The sequence below is a fragment of the Pinus tabuliformis genome, chromosome 3_2 (assembly GCF_031772625.1).
Source record: "Pinus tabuliformis cultivar Carrire ecotype Pingquan chromosome 3_2, CPIR1, whole genome shotgun sequence".
NCBI lineage: Eukaryota > Viridiplantae > Streptophyta > Pinopsida > Pinales > Pinaceae > Pinus > Pinus tabuliformis.
The window spans coordinates 709,348,798-709,368,440 of NC_142302.1; the positions used below are offsets into that span (position 1 = coordinate 709,348,798).

The following is a 19,643-nucleotide window of genomic DNA, read 5'->3' on the forward strand; positions in this document are numbered from 1 at the left end:
CAAAATATCCAGCGAGGAAACCAATCTATATTCTGTATCTATATTGGATGCTTGTGATATATTAAAATTTGGAACTTTAGTTATGTTTGGGGACCTAAATTTGACTATTTTTGTTGAAGAATGTTGGGACTTGCACTGTAGATTCGATGCTATGGAAAATTATTTTAAGGATTTGTTTAATGACAACCCCTTTATGGATGTAAAATTGGTGCCCCTTTCTCCTACTTGGTCAAATGGACGTCTAGAGGTGGAATATATTAGAAAACATCTGGACCGTTTCTTAATGCATGAAAATCCCCTAGAAACATTGGGGCATGTTCGCTAGTGGGTGTCCCAGGAGAAAATTTATGATCATTCACCTATTAAATTACAATGGTTGGGGGACAAACCGTGGAAAGCCCTCCCTTTCAAATTTAACAGGACTTGGTTAGATGGCCCAAATTTTGTAAGTTGGTTTGAGATTCCTAAGAAATGTATGGGCATATGAGAGAGGAATTTGCGATGTCATTGTTTTCAAAAAAATTGCACTCTTAAAAAGGAAGTCTAAATTTGGGAGCGAAGGAAAAATGATAAGGGAGTTGGTTCATATTGAAAAGACTATGGAAGGTATTAAATCACAGATGGATTCGAATTTCCCGAATCAGGCTCGTTCATCTCTGTTTATGGAACTAGACAAAAAAAAGGAAGATTCTCAAAATTCAAGAAGAGACTTGTCGACTTAAAAGTTGTGCCATCTAGATCTCTAGCGAAGATAAAAACACTAAGTTCTTTTAGCAGTTTGCATCCCAAAGACATGTTACGAACACAATCTGGAGAAGAAGTTAATTTTTTTGAAAACCTGTATATGGACAAATCGACTATGGATATTGATAAACAACTCTCATTCATTGATACCTACCCTACCATGTTTTTGGACGCATATAATGAGGCCATAAAAGCACCTATCTCACTGGATGAAATTTCGAGGGTCCTTCGCACTTTTTCTCTAAAGGATAAATGCTCGGGCCGTAATGGGTGGACAATAGAATTTTTATTGCATTTCTTGGAAATTTTGGGACTAGACTTATCATCTATGGTAGAAAAATCTTGAACCAATAGAAATATTTATGGTGCTATAAATTCGACATTTATAGCACTCATCCCAAAGGCCTCTTGTCCAAAAAAAAATGGAATTTTCCCTCTATTTCTCTTTGTAACATTTCCTATAAATTGATCTCCAAAATAATTGCCAGCAAGTCGAAGGAAAAGTTACCGGATCATTATCACATCTTGGATTTGCCTCTTCATGAGGAAATTAATTTGTTCCTTTGATATATAATGCATCCACTCAATTAAGTCTCAGCAGAAGGAGGCCTTAATGCTAAAATTGGATTTACATCGAGCCTATGACTGTGTTAATTGGTCTTTCCTCCGAATGATACTTTTCAAGATCGCACTAAACATCAATGTGGTGGATTGGATAATGGAGTGCATCTCTTCGATAAACTTTGCAGTGCTAGAAAATGGTGTGCCCTTGACCTTCTTCAGGACCCATAGAGGGCTTCGTCATGGATGTTCTTTATCTCTTATGTTTTTCCTTATGGTGATTAACGGTTTTGGCAAGAAGATTCAGGAAGCTCATCAAGCTAGTCTTTATTGTGGCTTGAAGGTCACTAGGAACACTCGCGTCACCCATCTCATGTTTGTGGACGATGCTTTGATTTTTGGGGAGGTATCTTTGAATCAATGGAGCTAATTATATTTCATTATCTCTTGTTTTGGTGAGGCCTCCGAGCCATATGCAAACATGCATAAGTCTATGTTAATCAAAGAAGTTGCAGAGAATAATGTGACCTCTGATATTGCAAATTTGTTCAATATAAATACCACTTTGTTGGACAATGGTTTTTCATAACTGGGTGTCACGCTGAAACCAAATAAATATGGGGCCCGTGACTGGTATTGGTTGATTGAGAAGTCTGAACACCATCTCACGCTATGGACTCACAAGTGGCTCTCACTCAGTGGCAGGTACATCCTTATACAATATGTATTGCAAAACATTTCAACCTATTGTATGCATTTGTTTTTATTACCAAGTAGTATCACAAACACAATAAAAGCGATTTTTGCAAAGTTTTTATGGCAGGGTTCCAGGGATTGCAAGAAGATTCATCTTGTTTGTATAAATGATATATCTCGTGGAAAAGAATACGAGGGTTGGGGGCTACTGGATATGAAACTTTTCAGTTGGGCTCTTCTCATAAAAAGCCTATGGCGGGCCTTCAACGGTGATGGCATATGGCATGACATAATTATAAGAAAATATCTAAAAAACATGTTGCTTACTGAATGGTTCAGAGTTGGTTTGTTGAAGGCTAGAAAGGAATCCTATATCTGGAGAAGTTTCCAGAAAATCAGTGGACGACTTTTTGAGAATTTGAAGTGGAAATTTGGAAATGGATATAAGATTTTCATTGGCTCTAACCCAATTTTGGGTATGTTACTTGTTAATCGAGAGGTGGAGGTATTAGAAGCTTTACATTCTAGAGGTTATTTTTTCTTAGCTCAGATTATAGAGGAGGTTGAGTCAATTAGCTATCAGTCTATCTGGAAATCGACTACTTCTATGGGGCTGAGAGGTTCGCATGTTGATTCATGGGCCAAGTACATATACACCCTCAGCATGTCGGGGATTGCATAAGGGATAGATTATGATGCTCTTAGCTGGTGTGAATCTAGGAAGGAAATTTGGTTGTATTAGAGATATATGATTTCCTATCGTAGAGGCTTAGTCACAGTTCAAGAAGTTGTTGGTTCATGCAGCATTGGAGATGCAATTTGCCCACAAAGATTGTACTATTCGAATCACTGGTTTGAAAAAATTGCATTTTAACCTGGGACATTTTGTGTAGGAGGGGTTTATGTGGTCTTGGAGTTTGTCTTCTGTGCAAGGAGACAAATGAAACTGCATTACACTTATTTTTACAATGTCCATTTACTGTTGTTATTTGGCTACAGGTTTTGCAGTCACACAATCTATCCTTGGGGTGGTGCTTTCCTACTTTAGAATCATGTTTCATATGGTGGTTGAGTAGGCTTAAGAGTCACAGAATATTACTCGGTTGACTATTTGGGGCATTTGGCAGGTTAGAAATGCCCTGATATTTGAAAATAAGCAGTTTGAAGTGGGGTGGATTTCTTTAAAGATATGTGCATGATACGAAGAAATTGGACTGAGGGAAACAAAGCAGAATCCACAAAGGCCACTTAGAGGCCCTCCAATGTTGGAGTACCCGAGCAGATTTTTTTATGGAGCTGCAAAATAGGGTCATTGTGGGTGTGGCGCAGTGATCATTAAAAATTCAAATGAATAGTTCCACCTTTTTTGGTGTGGTGATGAGGGCACCAATACTAGGGCAAAAATTATTGCATTACGGGGCATGTTGTTCTTTTCCAGGTACAGCAATTTGGAGCATACATGTTTGTGGTGATGCAAAGATAATAATTGTTAAAATTGGCAACTAGGGCCAAACTCCATGTGGGTCATCTTATTCATGGCTAATAATATTTTTATTAGATTCCTCTCGTCGAGAGGTATAGGATTGATCTAAAGATCATCCGATTCCGATAAGTATTTATGGAGATATGAATTTATTTTGATTGTAGAATAATTATCAAGCCGACCTGCACTCATGTAGGGTCAGAAGCCCAACAGTCGCATCTATTCAATTATCATAAGATGTGTATAAATACAGGAGGACTTTTCCTCATTTGGACTCACTCTCAACTCATCACATATCTCTCTCTCCAGCGCAAAAAAGAGTCTCTTCTCTCCTACGCAGTAGGTGACTCTCTCTCACACAGGTGGAAGGAAGGACGCATAATCTAGTTCTACAACTGCAGAAACAAAGTTTGACCAATGTTGACCTTAAGACTCCCTCCTTAGAACTGTGTTGTAGGTTCATTTGGACCTCCTCTGAAGGCCGCATTTTTTGGTGGTGGAATCAAGTCGATCCGACGGTCGGTTTGCGAGATATCGACTGCCCTAGTTTTGATGATGAAGCCGCTAATGTTGATGCTGCTGATATAGGGTTTGCTACCGCTAATATAAATCAGATTCTCTTTGTACTATTTCTATCTGCTGAATTATTGAAGATAAAATAAGATTTGATCAAAGGGTTTCCCCACATTGTGGGGTTTGTCCCTGGCTAGCCGCCACATCTTGTGTCTCTTGTCTTGGCTTGTTTTATGTCGATTGTTTAATGTTCTATCTGCACTTTACTTTATGTACATGTGATTGATAATCTGTGGATAATAATAAAAAAGATAAGTACACTGTTATAAGCATAAAACATACCATAAATTAACATGGTATCAGAGCTGAGGTGAAGACAAAGCGCGAGCAAGAGCAAGAGCAATAACCGAAGAGAAGATTGGCAAGGCTAGCCTAAAAGAACTATGGGGTCCTCGTCACTCTTTCCTGCCGAAGACAAGCTCCGTGAGAAAGCTGACTATCACGGATGGAAGATGTCTATCAATCTAACCTTAGAAGATCAAGGAGTATTTGACCATGTGAGAGGCAATATTGTTGAGCCTCCATCAAATGCAACCGTTGTTGCCAAGAACAAATGGAAAACCGATGAAGTCAAAACAAAGACAAAGAAGATCATTCAGGACTCTATCGACAAGCGCTTGGTGGCCTACATCTCCAATCTGAACACCTCCAAGGAAATCTACGATAGACTGGTGAGTTTATTTAAAGTTAATGATGCAAATCAAGTTCTATTTCTTAGAAATAAGCTGAAGGAAATTAAGAAGGGCAAAGATGAGAGTATGCAAGCATACTTCTTAAGAATCACCAAGATCAGGAACGATCTCCTATCTATTGGGGAGACTATTACTGATAGGGAAATGGCACTCACGACTCTTGGAGGATTACCATCCGAATGGTACGTGTTCAGGACTACTCTTCTGAACAATAATGTAATTCCTGGTTTCGAGGAATTAATGGCTAGATGCATTCAAGAAGAAACAAGGGTTGAAGAGCAAGAAATGCCCATGCCTAAAGGTCCTCCTGATAGGGAAATGGCACACCGAGACGATGATCAAAGTCCATCTCATGGCAATAAAAGGAATGGCAAATTCAATAACAAAGGTAAAAGGAGTGCTGGTAATCAAGGAAAAGGACAACCATTCAAGAAGGCTAAAAATTCTAGGTATGAATCCAACATTGTTGAAAATAAGCAAGATGAATATTATTTACCAGTTGCTCTATCTACCTCTGCTCCTTCGGACTCAATGAGAATTTGGCTCATTGATAGTGGTGCATCAAGGCACTTCACTGGTTACAAAGAAGTTCTCCATAATCTAATAGAGATGGAAACTAACCTGGAAATTGTCCTTGGAGATAATATGAAATATCCCGTGAAAGGTGTAGGCAATGTCTCTCTTAAATTGAATCAAGGAAATACGATCCACTTACAGGATGTGTTATATGTACCTGACCTCAAGAAGAACCTGTGTCCATCTCGGAAATGGAAGACAAAGGCTACAAGGTGAACTTCAGCGATGGCAAGGTACGTATATGGAAAAACAATGTTAAAGATGCTTTCACTCTTGGGTTTCGAGTTGATTCATTATATCAGGTCGGTGGAAGTCCGCTATGTCTTGTGACACATCTCTTCAGTCCGAACTTTGGCATCAGAGGTTTACCCACCCTCATTATAAAGCTCACCCCAATGTAAGACAAATGGTAACAGGGATGCCTGAATTTTGAGTAGAGAAAGAAGGTGTATGTCCGGGATGTGCCAAAGGAAAGCTCAAAAGGGGACCATTCCCCTCAAGCCAAAACAAGACCTCCGATATATTACAACTGGTTCACTCAGACATATCTGGTATGATTCCTGTGAACTCCTTGGGAGGATATTCATATTACCTTACATTTACAAATGACTATTCTCAAAATACTTGGATATACTTCTTGAAAAAGAAGGACGAAGTGTTCTCTTGGTTTCGAAACTTCAAAGCCTTGATCGAGAATCAAACAGAAAAGAAGATCAAGATCTTAAGGACTGATAATCGGACTGAATATGAATCTAACGAGTTTCATGACTTTTGTAAAGAGGCTGGCATCAAGAGGGAGACTACTACACCATATACTCCTGAACAGAATGGTGTGGCGGAAAGGAAGAACCGTACGATTGTGGAAGTTGTCCATGCCATGCTCCATGATCAAAGACTTCCGAAGTTTCTATGGGCCGAAGTTGCAATCACCACCGTATATGTACAAAACCGATGCCCTCATCAAGCACTAGGTTCCAAGACTCCTGAAGAAATGTTCACCGATAAGAAACCTGACGTATCTCATTTTAGAATTTTTGGAAGCCCTTTATATTTTCATGTGCAGAAAGAGAAAAGGAATAAATTGGGTGCATCTGGAAAGAGAGAAATCTTCGTGGGCTATGGTGAAAATACTAAGGGCTATAGAATCTATGTAGCCAGTCAAAGGGAAGTCGTGATTAGTCATGATGTCACCTTTGACGAAAATATGGCTCTCAGCAAGGTGGACAATCTTCCGACTTTGAGGAGCTCTCAAGAAGCCGTCACCAAGTAACCAAAAGAAAAGGATGATGAAACAATGCCTAATGTGGAAGAACCCATGGATCCTATTGATCCACCTGAGCCTTCCTCTTCTAGGAAGAGGCCCTCTTGGCTTAGGGGGCTACTCGATGATGCTGAAAGACACACTGCACCCCGATGAACCTTCCGTGAAAGTAAGAAACCCAACAGGTATCAAGGATACCTGACCATCATGAGCATGATCATACAAAATGAGCCTTCATCATTCTCAGATGTCGTCAAGCATCAAGTATGGAAGGATGCTATGACCGAAGAATATGAGTCTATTATGAAGAATGATGTCTGGGAAGTAGTTCCCAGACCCCAGGACAAGACAGTTGTCACTTCTAAATGGATTTACAAGATAAAGCATGCAGTGGATGGAAGTACAGAAAAATATAAGGCTCATTTTGTCGCTCGTGGCTTCTCCCAAAAGGAAGGTATAGACTATGACGAGATATTTGCACCTGTTGCCAGATATACCACCATCCGCTCGATCATAGCCCTTGCGGCTTCACAAGGATGGAACCTACATCAGATGGATGTCAAGACCGTGTTCTTACATGTTTCGATCAAAGAAGAGGTCTACGTGGAGCAACCCGAAGGATTTGAGATTCATGATCGAAAATCTCATGTATGCAAGTCGAAGAAAGCCCTCTATGGGCTGAAGCAAGCACCCCGAGCATCGTATAAGAGGATCGATAGCTACTTGATGAAGCTGGGATTCACTAGGAGTGACGTCGATCCTAACTTTCACTTTAAGGTTGAAGATGACAAACCTCTCATACTAGTGTTGTATGTGGATGACCTCTTCCTAACAGGTGCAGACCCTTTCATTCACAAATGTAAGAGGGAGTTGGCTTTTGAATTTGAAATGAAAGACCTAGGACTGATGCACTATTTCCTATGACTTGAAGTTTGGCAGAAGCCAGGGGAAATTTTCCTATCTCAAGGAAAATATGTGGTGAAGATTTTAGAAAGATTCTGTATGGTGGACTGCAAACCCGTAACTACCCCGATGGAGCTTGACTTCAAAAAGTTAAGCGGTAGCGCTGCTAGACCTGTTTTACGAAATGCCACCGAGTATCGTCAACTCGTCGGAGCATTAATGTTCTTAGTGAACTCCCGTCCAGACGTATGTTTTGCAATCAACACATTGAGTCAACATATGGTTGAACCTCACCACATACATTGGATTGGTGCCAAGAATCTGTTGAGATATCTTCGTGGCACAACCACTTTTGGGTTAAGATACACTGCCAGAGATGTGAGACTACTTGGATATACTGAGGTTGATTGGGCAAGCAGTGTGGTGGACAGTAAGAGCACTTTTGGGTGTTGTTTCACCCTGGGATCTGCTTCGATATCCTGGATGAACAGGAAGCAGAAGTCGTTGGCTTTGAGCACCGCTGAGGCAGAGTATATTGCTGCTAGCATGGCTCCCTATGAGGCAATCTGGTTGAGGAAGCTCTTCAGTGAGCTGTTTGGATTTACACTAGATACCACCGTGATCCTATGTGACAACCAAAGTGGGATTCATTTGTCAGAGAATCTAGTATTTCATGATCACTCCAAGCATATCGATATCAGGTACCACTATATTCGAGATATGGCGTAGCGAGGAGCTATAAGGCTCCAGCATATCGGTACAAATGAACAAGGCGCCGACATTCTGACAAAGCCCCTAGGGAAAGTCAAATTCTTGACTTTCCGAAAACAACTAGGTGTTGTTCAAAGATCCTTTGATGAGGGTCCTGTATGATGCATTGAGCTCTGGGAGCCCCGGGGGGTGCAGGGTACTTCTTGGAGCGACATATGACCACAAGGTGATTCACTATCCCCTAGTGGTGTGCATGTATACCCCGTGGCGACTATGTAGGATGATGATTGGTTCTCCTGTGAGGTCTAGATGATGTGTTCTCCATGACAATTATGTAGCAAGATGATTAGTTCTCCTGTGAGGCCTGGATGATGTATTCTCCATGGCGATTGTTAGCAGGATGATTAGTTCTCCTGTGAGGACGGGATTGATTAAGTTCTCATGTTGAGGCTTCCTACCCATGCAATCTGGGACTCATGGGAAGTACTCTCATCTGATAAATGAGCAGGGAAATGAAGTTAGGGACCATAGTAGTACCGATGGACGCATCATTGTATCTACTAGACTCCCTATGCTAGGATGACCTTCATTGATCTAGGATCAATGATACTGGTCTGGGACCAGTGGTAAGAGTAGTACCTACTATGACGCTGACTTCGGGTCGGTTGAGACTAGTCTAGGACCAGTGGTACGCACTCTGAGACTGACTTCAAGTCAGTGGAGGATGATATTGGTCTGGGACTAGTGGTAGGAGTTGTACTCACTATGACGTTGACTTCGAGTTGGTTGATACTGGTTTGGGACCAGTCGTACATACTCTGAGACTGACTCTAAGTCAGTATGATGCATCCTCGATCATTTCTTCTTCTTCATAATTCGGACAAGAGCAGAGCAGAACATAACAAAGCAAAGCAGAGCAGTACAGATCAGTACAGGGCAGAACAAGACAAGGCAGAATAGAGCAGAGCAGGGCAAGGGTCAAGCTGTACAAGGCAGTACATTTGATGGATGAGTAGTAGCAACCGACAGACAGATTGCAAATGGAGTTCTCCCTAGTTGAGAGGGAGTGTTAAAATTGGAAACTAGGGCCAAACTCCATGTAGGTCATCTTATTCATGGTTGATAATATTTTTATTAGATTCCTCTCGTCGAGAGGTGTAGGATTGATCTAAAGATCATCCGATTCCGATAAGTATTTATGGATATATGAATTTATTTTGATTATGGAATAATTATCAAGCCGACCTGCACTCATGTATGGTCAGAAGCCCAACAGTCGCATCTATTCAATTATCATAAGATGTGTATAAATACAAGAGGACTTTACCTCATTTGGACTCACTCTCAACTCATCACATCTCTCTCTCTCCAACGCAGAAAAGAGTCTCTTCTCTCCTACACAGTAGGTGACTCTCTCTCACACAGGTGGAAGGAAGGACGCAGAATCTAGTTCTACAACTGCAGAAACAAAGTTTGACCAGCGTTGACCTGAAGACTCCCTCCTCAGAACTGCGTTGTAGGTCCATCTGGACCTCCTCTGAAGGCCGCATTTTTTGGTGGTGGAATCAAGCCGATCCAACGATCGGTTTGCGAGATATCGACTGCCCTAGTTTTGATGATGAAGCCGCTCGCTGATGTTGCTGATCTAGGGTTTGCTACTGCTAATATAAATCAGATTCTCTTTGTACTATTTCTCTCTGCTGAATTATTGAAGATAAAAGAAGATTTGATCAAAGGGTTTCCCCACATTGTGGGGTTTGTCCCTAGCTAGCCGCCACATCTTGTGTCTCTTGTCTTGGCTTGTTTTCTGTCGATCGTTTAATGTTCTATCTGCACTTTACTTTATGTACGTGTGATTGCTAATCTGTGGATAATAATAAGAAAAATAAGTAAACTATTATAAGCATAGAACATACCATAAATTAACAGTAATCGAATGGATAAATAGTACAGCCAAACTCAATGCTCTGATGCTGTCAGGTTGGATGGATCACATCCAGAATCTAAAAAACTTATTTGGTTGCATCTCCTTCACTCATATATATCATGAACAAAATGTTACTGCAAACTCTTTATTAAAGAGAGGTCTTTCTGCCACACTTGGCCTCATACATTTCCAAGTCCTTTGGAATGGTGACAGGATGGAGGATGGTTCCATTCCATTTGGTTAAGTATCAGCTAATAATTTTTTACAAACTCATTTTTTATCTTTACTGTTTCAGTTGTTGTATGATTGAAGAGTGGCATCATTTTTTAGTGCTCATGCACTTGTATAGGAGACAAGTATTATATCAGTGGATATTAGGATATAGCTATGTTATATATTAGTTGTGGTAGTTTTTTGAACTGCCCAAAAATCTCAGTCTGCTGCCCAAAATATTTTGTCAGCCAGTCAAACCCTGCAACCTACACGTGCAAGGTCAACGTTGGTCAAAATAATGACCCTTACCCATTAATCTAGCATACGGGGTAATTATTCATTAACTCTAGTATTTTGAAAGATCTTTCTAAAATGAGGTAATTAGCAAGAGAAGCAACGAGATAAATTACTCAGTTACCTCATTCTTTAAAGACGAATGGTCGAAGTCATGATTTGAAATCGATTTCTAATATATTCCCTGAGAGAAGTTGAAGTATTGAAATCGATTTCTAATAGACCATCCAGCACTGGAATCTCTGGAGTTACTTGATCAAAGTGAACGGAATTTTACACTTGTATTTTGTTCTAATAGCTAGCCTATAGGGTCCAATGATAGGTTCATTGGAGTTTATCATATACCAAGCCAAAATGTCGATTTATTCTAGAAGGATTCCAAATAAAGGAGCAAAGAAAGCTCTACATGAAAAAAAATTATTCCCTTTGGTAGCTTTTCTCCAAACACAATATTTCAATATGATCTAGATGCTCAGCTTGAGGACGAAATTAAGTTGATTAAAGGGTTCTTCCACTTATACATCCTCTTTCAATATGCCTTGACAATTGGTCCTCACTAGAGCAAATCCAACCTGATTATCCACAAATCACTAGATTTGTCTTCAAAACATCTCATCCATACAATGTCAGATCAACACACCCTTTTATTTTTCAAACTTTGCAGACTTAAGTACAGAGATGAGTAAGAATTTCCACGTTACGATGTCATATATTATTCTGCATCCTTGAATAAATGTAGTAGAATGAATACCTCAGGATCATTTTCAGCCTATAAGCAATCAATTCCAATGGCCATGAGAATGATTTGTTTGCTTTCCAAGACTTTTGTCACTCAAATTTATTGTGTTTGTTATACCTTTGTTCAGGGTTAGCGCTCCCTTCAATTAAGCAATTATATATACTTATTGCCAATTGGGGGTGTCTTGTTGGATTAAGAGGAATGATCAAGCCTCTATGATGACATACTTCTTGAATTGTGAGCTAACAGAGCATGCTAATGAAGACTGTTGAAGCCAGTTTTGAGGGTCCACCGCTCGTGGAAGGTTTTATTCATAATTTATGGGATTTTTTAACCCTAGATTTTCCATCTAGTCACTGAGTCATTTTCTTTTAATCTTTATGACCATCGGTCATAGACCTTATCTCTAACAGTGAGTATCGATTGAAAAATTATCCCATGGATGTTTACTATGAAGAGGAAAAGTTTAAAATTATGTGAACGGATGGTTAATGTAAATAATGCTACTTATATTGTGGGGAAACAATCTAATCATCACACATCAACAGTTTGTAGATGATTTGATGTTGTTTGGAGAAGCGTCGCTTAGAGAGGTAAGAAGTTTCAAACATGTCTTAGAAGTTTTCATGAACGCTTCAGGTATGGCGGTTAATAATGATAAATCTTGTACTTTTATATTTAATTCACCTGAAGCTGTCAAGGTTCATTTAACCAGAGTTCTAGGCTTTAGACAGGGAGAGTTAGCTACAAAATATTTGGGCATTCAGCTGGATATAAACTCAAACCGCATAAAGAATTGGCAAAGCTTATTGGAAAAGATCAGGAAAAGATTAGCTAGTTGGTCGTTCAGATTGCTGAATATAGCAAGCCGAGTTATTCTTTTAAAATCGGTATTATTATCTATCCCCATATACCCTCTGTCCATTATGGCTGCTCCCAAAGGCGTTTTCTCTAAATTGAGAGAAATATTGGGTAAATTTCTTTGGGGGGGACCTAAGCAACAGAAAAAATGGACTTTGGTTTCATGGAAGAATGTAATCAAGCGGAAAGAGGAAGGAGGCCTTGGAGTAAGAGATCTGGAAATCGTAAATAAGGTTTTAGGGGCGAAATTATGGTGGAGATGGGTACAGGGGGGAACTGATGTGTGGAAAAGAATATGGAACCAAAAATATGATATGCCAGGTACAACTGAAGGGCGTCTACGAATAGCAGAAACTCCACGAGGATCACAAATATGGGAGTTAGCAAGAAATAATAAGGATCTAGTTAGGGACCTAGCCTTTTGGGAAATCCTCGAAGGAAGTTCAGCAAGGTTTTGGGAGGAAGGTTGGCAACAGCGTGATAAGCTGGATAGAAACCAACCTCTGCATGAAATCCAAGCAACAACGCAAAGAGCAGGACTGGAATATGTAAGGGATTATTGGAGAAGAGCAGAATTAAATGATATTTGGAGAGTCTGGAAAAGACCGCAGGAATGGGATGATAGTATAAGTCTGGAGACTGCGCAAGTGTATGTCAGAGAATTAGAATCGAGGAAAATTAAGATCCAAGCAGGTAAAGATATCCTTAGATGGGGTAAAGCAATGAAGGGGATGTTTACAGTCAAAGAAGCATATTACTGGGCTACGAAAGAGGAAAGGGAGGATGAACCAACGGATTGGAAAAAGATTTGGGAAGGAAAATGGTGGCCAAAAGTAACATATTTTGCATGGTTGGTGTGCAGAGGACGGATCCTGACTTGGGACAATATGCAAAAACGAGGAATGATTGGACCATCAAGGTGTTACCTGTGTAGTAAAGAGATAGAGAATCAGGAACACCTACTGAATCGATGTATATATACTCAAAGTCTATGGGAGGAATTACGGGTACTCTTTGGTAAGTCAAACAGGGATCCAGATAGCCTTAGGAATACCATACTTCAATGGGGAAAGGGGAATTTTCAAAGTAAAGTTGTAAGGAGTATATGGAATTTAGCGGTTGGTTTTGTAATATGGGAGGTGTGGAAAGAGCGAAATCGAAGACTCTTTAGAGACAAAAGATGCCAAGAATCAAGAATTTGGGATGAAGTATGTAGGTCGATCAAAGAAACGGTTTTGTCGGAAGTCTGGAGTGAAGACGATTGGAAATTAAACTCAGAAGAACAGCGAATAGTCTCCAAATTGAGTATTGACTTTAAGATGTTATATCCCAATACAGACAGGAGAAATAGTTATCGCATGCAAAGCCCAAACCATTTTAGATTTCCAGGAGATAGTCGGATCAAATTGAACTTCGATGGGGCATCGAAGGGTAACCCTAGGCAAGCAGGATGGGGAGGTATCTTTAGAGATAGTAGAGGGATTTCGCGGTGGGCATATGCTGAATGGGGAGGGGAAATGACGAACAACGAAGCGGAGTTATGGGCAATTTATAATGGACTTCGAATTGCAGCACGAAATGGATATAGGAACCTTGAAATTGAAGGCGATTCCCAGCTCACGATAGATATGTTAAGGAAATTGAGGGGTGGCAAAAGCTGGGATCATGTGGCGAAGAGTTGGCGGACAGCAGGGATTATACAGGACATAGAAGGGTTGATGAGGACGATTGAATATATAACGATAAATCATGTTTTGAGGCATGGTAATAGAGCAGCCGATTTCTTAGCCAATTGGGGAAGTGGAGAGCCGAATAGGGTAATGGATGGCAGCTGGTTATCATTTCAGGAGGATCCACGGTGGAATGATTTAAAATCTATATTAAGGCAGGATAATGATGAAGCGATTGCGCATGAAAGGATTGATTAGCTGCCTCCTCATTATGGATAAGAGGGGAAAAGACAGGATAATTAATGTTCGCTCAGGGTGTATGAAGACGACAGTAGATAACATTAAAATCATGAATGGTGAGTATAATCGAACAATGGGAGGAATGATCATCCCAAGAAGGAACGGGGGTAAGGTACCGAGGAGGAGAGGTGGAAGCATCAGACGGACAGTGTACGTCTCACATCATGATCCAGGAAATGAGACGTGTATTAATGAGGTGGATAGGCAGCAACGAAGTATCAAGGAGGAAAGGTGGCCGAGCAGGGTTATATTACTGTCTGCATGCAGTCGACCGGAGACAAGGACGAATTTGGGAGTGAATAGCAGCCAAGTGAGGGGGAGAGTTACGAATTTACTGTTTGCATGCAGTCGACTGGAGACAAGGACGAATTTGGGAGCGAATAGCAGCAAAGCGAGGGGGAGAGTTACGAATTTGCCGATAAGCAATATGGCAGCGAACCCAGAAAGGGGAGAAGGCAGGCGGACGCGAAGCCAGGGGGCGAATTTAGATAAGAAAGGGAAGAGTGCGGTTGAGGAAACATCGCAGAGGATTTACCTTGAAATACCGGAGGAATCGGAGGAAGAATTCGATATACGAGATTATATTGCAGAGGAGGAGCAACGTCCGACATCGGGGGGAAAAGTTGGTAAATGGAAGCAGTGCAGTACTGAAATGGGAGACAGGGGAGATACGGATGAGGGGTCGGAAGAAGACGAAGAGGAAGCGGATGGCAGACGCGGAAGGAGCAGAGGACTGAGGGGACGTGGTAACCAGAGGGGTAGAGGGAGACCTAAAGCATGTGGAGGTCGAGGGAGCAGAGCTCAAAGATCTGAATATGAGGAAGGATCAGCCAGTGAGGTTAGAGGCAGGAAAAGAGGGAAAAAAGATATGAGGAAAAAATTGCAGGAGGCAGAGGAAGCTTATCTTCATGAAACCAACCCGAACATCCGCAGAATTATTGACCATTTAGAGGAAGATGCTATGCAGGAAATCTCAGATCCTGAAATGGAAGATTGGGAGAGGTTTCTTCCTGACCCGGGGCACACAAGAGGAAGAATGTCCTTATACAAGCAGTCATTACATGTCTATTGGGGCATGAAGAGATTATTAGCCAAGGCCATGGAGCAAGTGGCCATGGAAATGGTGGAGCTGGCTCAAGGAATTCCCACCCTCAAAAGGGAGCTGAAGAATATCCAAGTAACTCTTCTTATGCAGGACAGAAAGATGGACAAGCTGCTGCAGATGTTTAAAGCGAGTGGAATGGAGGTCAAGGTAGAAAGTGAGGCCAAGCCAGATACAATGAATCAGTAGAATATGCAGTTGCTGCAAGGAGGTTTTTCTATACTTCTTTTTGTCTTTTGAAATATTAGATGGTAATGCTTCCAGTCAAGAACAGTTTGTTTGTAGTAAGAATAGAGGGGTTTTTTGCATGGTTAGATCGACTGGTCATATACTTTTTCTGGATGGCTGTTAAAAACTTTCGATGGTCACCTGGTTTCCCTTCTGGGCGGGTGGAGACCTGCCTATGTATGTAATCTCTCTTTTTTTAGTAATAGAATACCGCCTCAGTTTACAAAAAAAATAATGCTACTTGTATTAAATTAATTTAGACTCATTAATCACCACCCATAATAATTAATAATTAAATAAACAAATATCCACATATCAAATTATATTCAAATTTTAAACAATTTCATCATTGTTCTACTTATCCATTATTTTAAAACTGTTGTTATAGGTATAACGTTCACTCATTTCTCCACAGCCTATAATGTATTGACAGATTCCTTACAGAGATGTATACTTACATTCACTAATTTATTTCCTCCGTGAACAACTCCAACTGTTTTCTTCAATCAACATAAATAGAGTCACCTCGTCTACGACCGCTTATGTTCTGTTCTTCCTGCAGTAGAGTGGTGTATGGCAGTGTTAAAAATATCGGTATCGGTAAAATATCGGCGAGGGTTCTGAAAATATTTTATCGGCAATATCGGCGAAAATATCGGCATACATAAAAAAATCGAATCTTTTAGATTTTTAAACATAGCTGATATTTTCAAAATATGGCGATATTTAGCCGATATTTTCAAAATATCGTGATATTTTACCGATATTTTGAAAATATCAGCGATATTATCAACACTCACAAAAGTATTCTATTCATTGCGTTCATGTTGCCACTACAAGTGACAGGAAGTACATGTTGTGTTTAATATTTAATTGGTGTTGAAATATCGGCAATATTTTCAAAATATCGGTTAAATATCGTCATATTTTGAAAGTATAAGCTATGTTTAAAAATCTGAAAAAAATGAGTTTTTATGTTTACCAATATTTTCACCAATATCACCGATAAGATGTTTTCAGGACCCTTGCCGATATTTTGCCGAATATTTTCGACATTGGTTTAATGTGACTGTTGTGTTTAATATTAGGTGTTACTGGTGGGATCTGTTGTGGGAATGATTCTAGGAATTCACATTGATGCAAATGATAATACTGCTAACAATGATACAACATATTCAATAATGAAAATGTGGTGATGTTCATAATGATGGAGGTATTGGTTACGAGCATAATAGCAGTCTAAGAAAAAGGTCATATGCGGCATTTTTGTTATTGATGAATACAAGCCTAAAACCATCAGATCATGCAGGAAAAGGGCTCTACTGTACGTTTGGTAGAGATTGACTTAAGTGATGCATAGTCGCAGGAGCGTAACAGTGACTATCCTTTTTATTTTTCTGTCATGGTTGGGAAAATGATTAGCCATTAAGCCCATGTAGGCATATACAGTATAACCCAGAAAGGTTTTAAAAATTTATCATCTGATACGAAACTCCATTAGAACTCTAATGGATTGTTGGAAGGCCCTCTAAGCACTTGGTTTGCACAATCTATTTGACAAAGAGAGAAACATGGGTTGTCGGAAAGCTGTGAAATATCTGCGAGCCCACAGGACACATCTTCCTTTCTGATGCATCTCAGACTGTTAGGTGTTTTGCTGATGCTTCATTGCGTTGATGGGTTGATCATAAATCCCTAAGTTTCTACTCTTCTTAGACTCAGACCAACGTTGTCTGGAACAGGAACTAACGTTGTACTGGCCTCGTGGAGTGCTTCTCACTCAGACCAACGTTGTCTGGAACAGGGACTAACGTTGTACTGGCCTCGTGGAGTGCTTCTCGCCTTCTGCGAGGATGGAAAGGAGTTATGTGGGTATACAATGGTATTACTGTTAATTGTTCTGATACCAAATTTAGGCACAGTGTGGATTTGGCTTAGAGTCGCAAGGTCTCAGTGCTGGGTATTGATTTGGAAGGAATAGTTTCGAAGGATACAGTCCCAAAGGAGTTGGGGTATTTTCTATATCTACAACAGCTGAATCTGAATAACAAGGGTCTTACAGGAGAGATGCCTCCAGAGTTGGGAAATGTGCCTAATCTGAGCAGTTTGCAACTCAAGAACAATGGGCTGAATGGAGGAATTCCTACTGCTATTTGAAATCTGTGTGATAACATAGTTGAGCTGGTACTGGGATTCAGTGAGCTATCAGAGAGCATTCCTGAATCCAGAAACAGGTCTAATATAGCTTGCCTCAGCTCCAGAGATTTGAGGTGAATAATAGAATGCAATAGTCATTGTGAATTGCAGTATCTTCACCATCAAAAAATAATTAAACAAACCCAATTGTTTCAACAAAACAAGCCAAGCCAAGTTTCAGATATAAAATCCCATCAAGTCCTATCTGAAGAAGAGGCAGGCCCTACGTATACGTGATTAATGAATATACCAGTAAGAGAAGCTATCTATCAAAAATGAACGCTCAGATTTACAATAATTACACAAAAGAAGGGTAGAAAAAAAAAACCAAAAATAAAACTCACTGATGACAGAGAAGCTAACATCTCAAAGGCTGAAAGGTCGAAGTGTCCTTGTTTTTATGCTTGGATGCAAACTTTATCAAACTCCTCGTCCCACTCCCAAATGCCATCTTCCCCGATATACAGCTCAACCTTGAAATTCCTCTTGAGAGGCTGACGCTTGAAGGGCGAGTTGGGCTTGCGCTTGACACCCTGGCACTTGATCACCACTGTAAATCTCAGATTCTCTTCTTCGTCATCAACGGCCAACGAGAAGCCCTTCAAGCTATGCACAAGCATACTACCATGGAACTTCGTCATCGTCACGGGCAGCCATTTCTTCATTTTCACTGCCATCTAACAGACCCGGGATCGATTCCCCTAGCAATGAAAATAGAGAAACCGCAAAAGCCATATGTATTCCCACCTGCAATCTTGCTGATGAATTTAGCGCACACGAAGATCAAATACCCTTGGTCTGTGAGCAGTGCCAGCGCCCTTGGACTGGAGGGGATGGAGCCGTTCCCTGCCACCTGAAATATGTGTATGGGATTTTTCCATTCATGATTTTAATCAGAAGAACACCGAAAGTAGAGGGTCGAAGGGTCGAGTCACGAGACTGCAGGGGAAAATTGTCAATGTTGCAGAGGGAAATAAGTCAGGTACGCAAGATTCGGGAGGATTGCTCGAACGCAAACTCTGTAGTTTTGTACTTTTAAAAATCCTTGAATGATTTTTTTCTCTATTGCACAATGGGAGGGTCATTGTGGGGATGAAGCCGTTCCATGCCACCTGAAATCTGCATATGCGAGTCATTCCATTCATTAATTTAATCAGACTAACACCGAAAGTAGAGGGTCAAAGGGTGAGTCTCGAGACTACGGGAGCAAAATTGTCAATGTTGCAGAGGGGAATAAGTGGGTACGGAAGATTCGGAAGGATTGCTTGAACGCAAGCTCTGTACTTTTAACAATCCTTTAAATGATTTTGCCATCTCTATTGCAACTTTTGGATTTTTTAATTAAAATTTAATAAAGTGATTTTTTAATGAAATAGTAATATTTAATTATTTAATTACATTTTTAGATACAAAATAAATTTCAGGTATATATCATTTCTATTTTATTATATCTAACATGCAACTTTTTAATTTTTTATTAAAGTTCAATAAAGCGATTTTTAATGAAATAGTAATATTTTATTATTTAATTACATCTTTAGATACAAGATAAATTTCAGGTATAGATCATTTCTATTTTATTATATCTAACGTGCAACTTTTTAATCTTTTTATTAAAATTCAGTATAGTGATTTTTAATGAAATAGTAATATTTTATTATTTAATTACATTTTTAGATACAAAATATATTTAATGGAATAGTAATATTTTATTATTTAATTACATTTTTAGATACAAAATATATTTAAGGTACGGGTCATTTTCATTTTGGTGATTTTTAATCGGATTTAAAAATAAAAAATACTAATTTATTATAGTATTTGAAATTGATTTAGTTTTACTAATTTAGTGATGTGATTTTTTGTAAAATTATGAAATGTTATAGTTTTAAGAGTTAGTTTAGTTGTTCGAG

General features: G+C 39.7%; 1 long non-coding RNA gene across 5 annotated transcripts in view; it reads right to left on the reverse strand.

Annotated features, from left to right (window-relative positions):
• Nucleotides 1–19,048, reverse strand: part of LOC149182616 (uncharacterized) — a 62,692-nt gene extending 43,644 nt beyond the window's left edge. For 4 of the 5 annotated variants that reach the window (XR_016257150.1, XR_016257151.1, XR_016257149.1 and 1 more), the window contains exon 1: nt 18,075–19,048. This is a non-coding gene — a long non-coding RNA (uncharacterized LOC149182616). Of the gene's footprint in view, nt 1–15,992; nt 16,091–18,074 lie in introns of all 5 variants that reach the window. The other variant, XR_016257147.1, reaches the window with a different exon arrangement.
• Nucleotides 19,049–19,643: the final 595 nt, after the last annotated feature.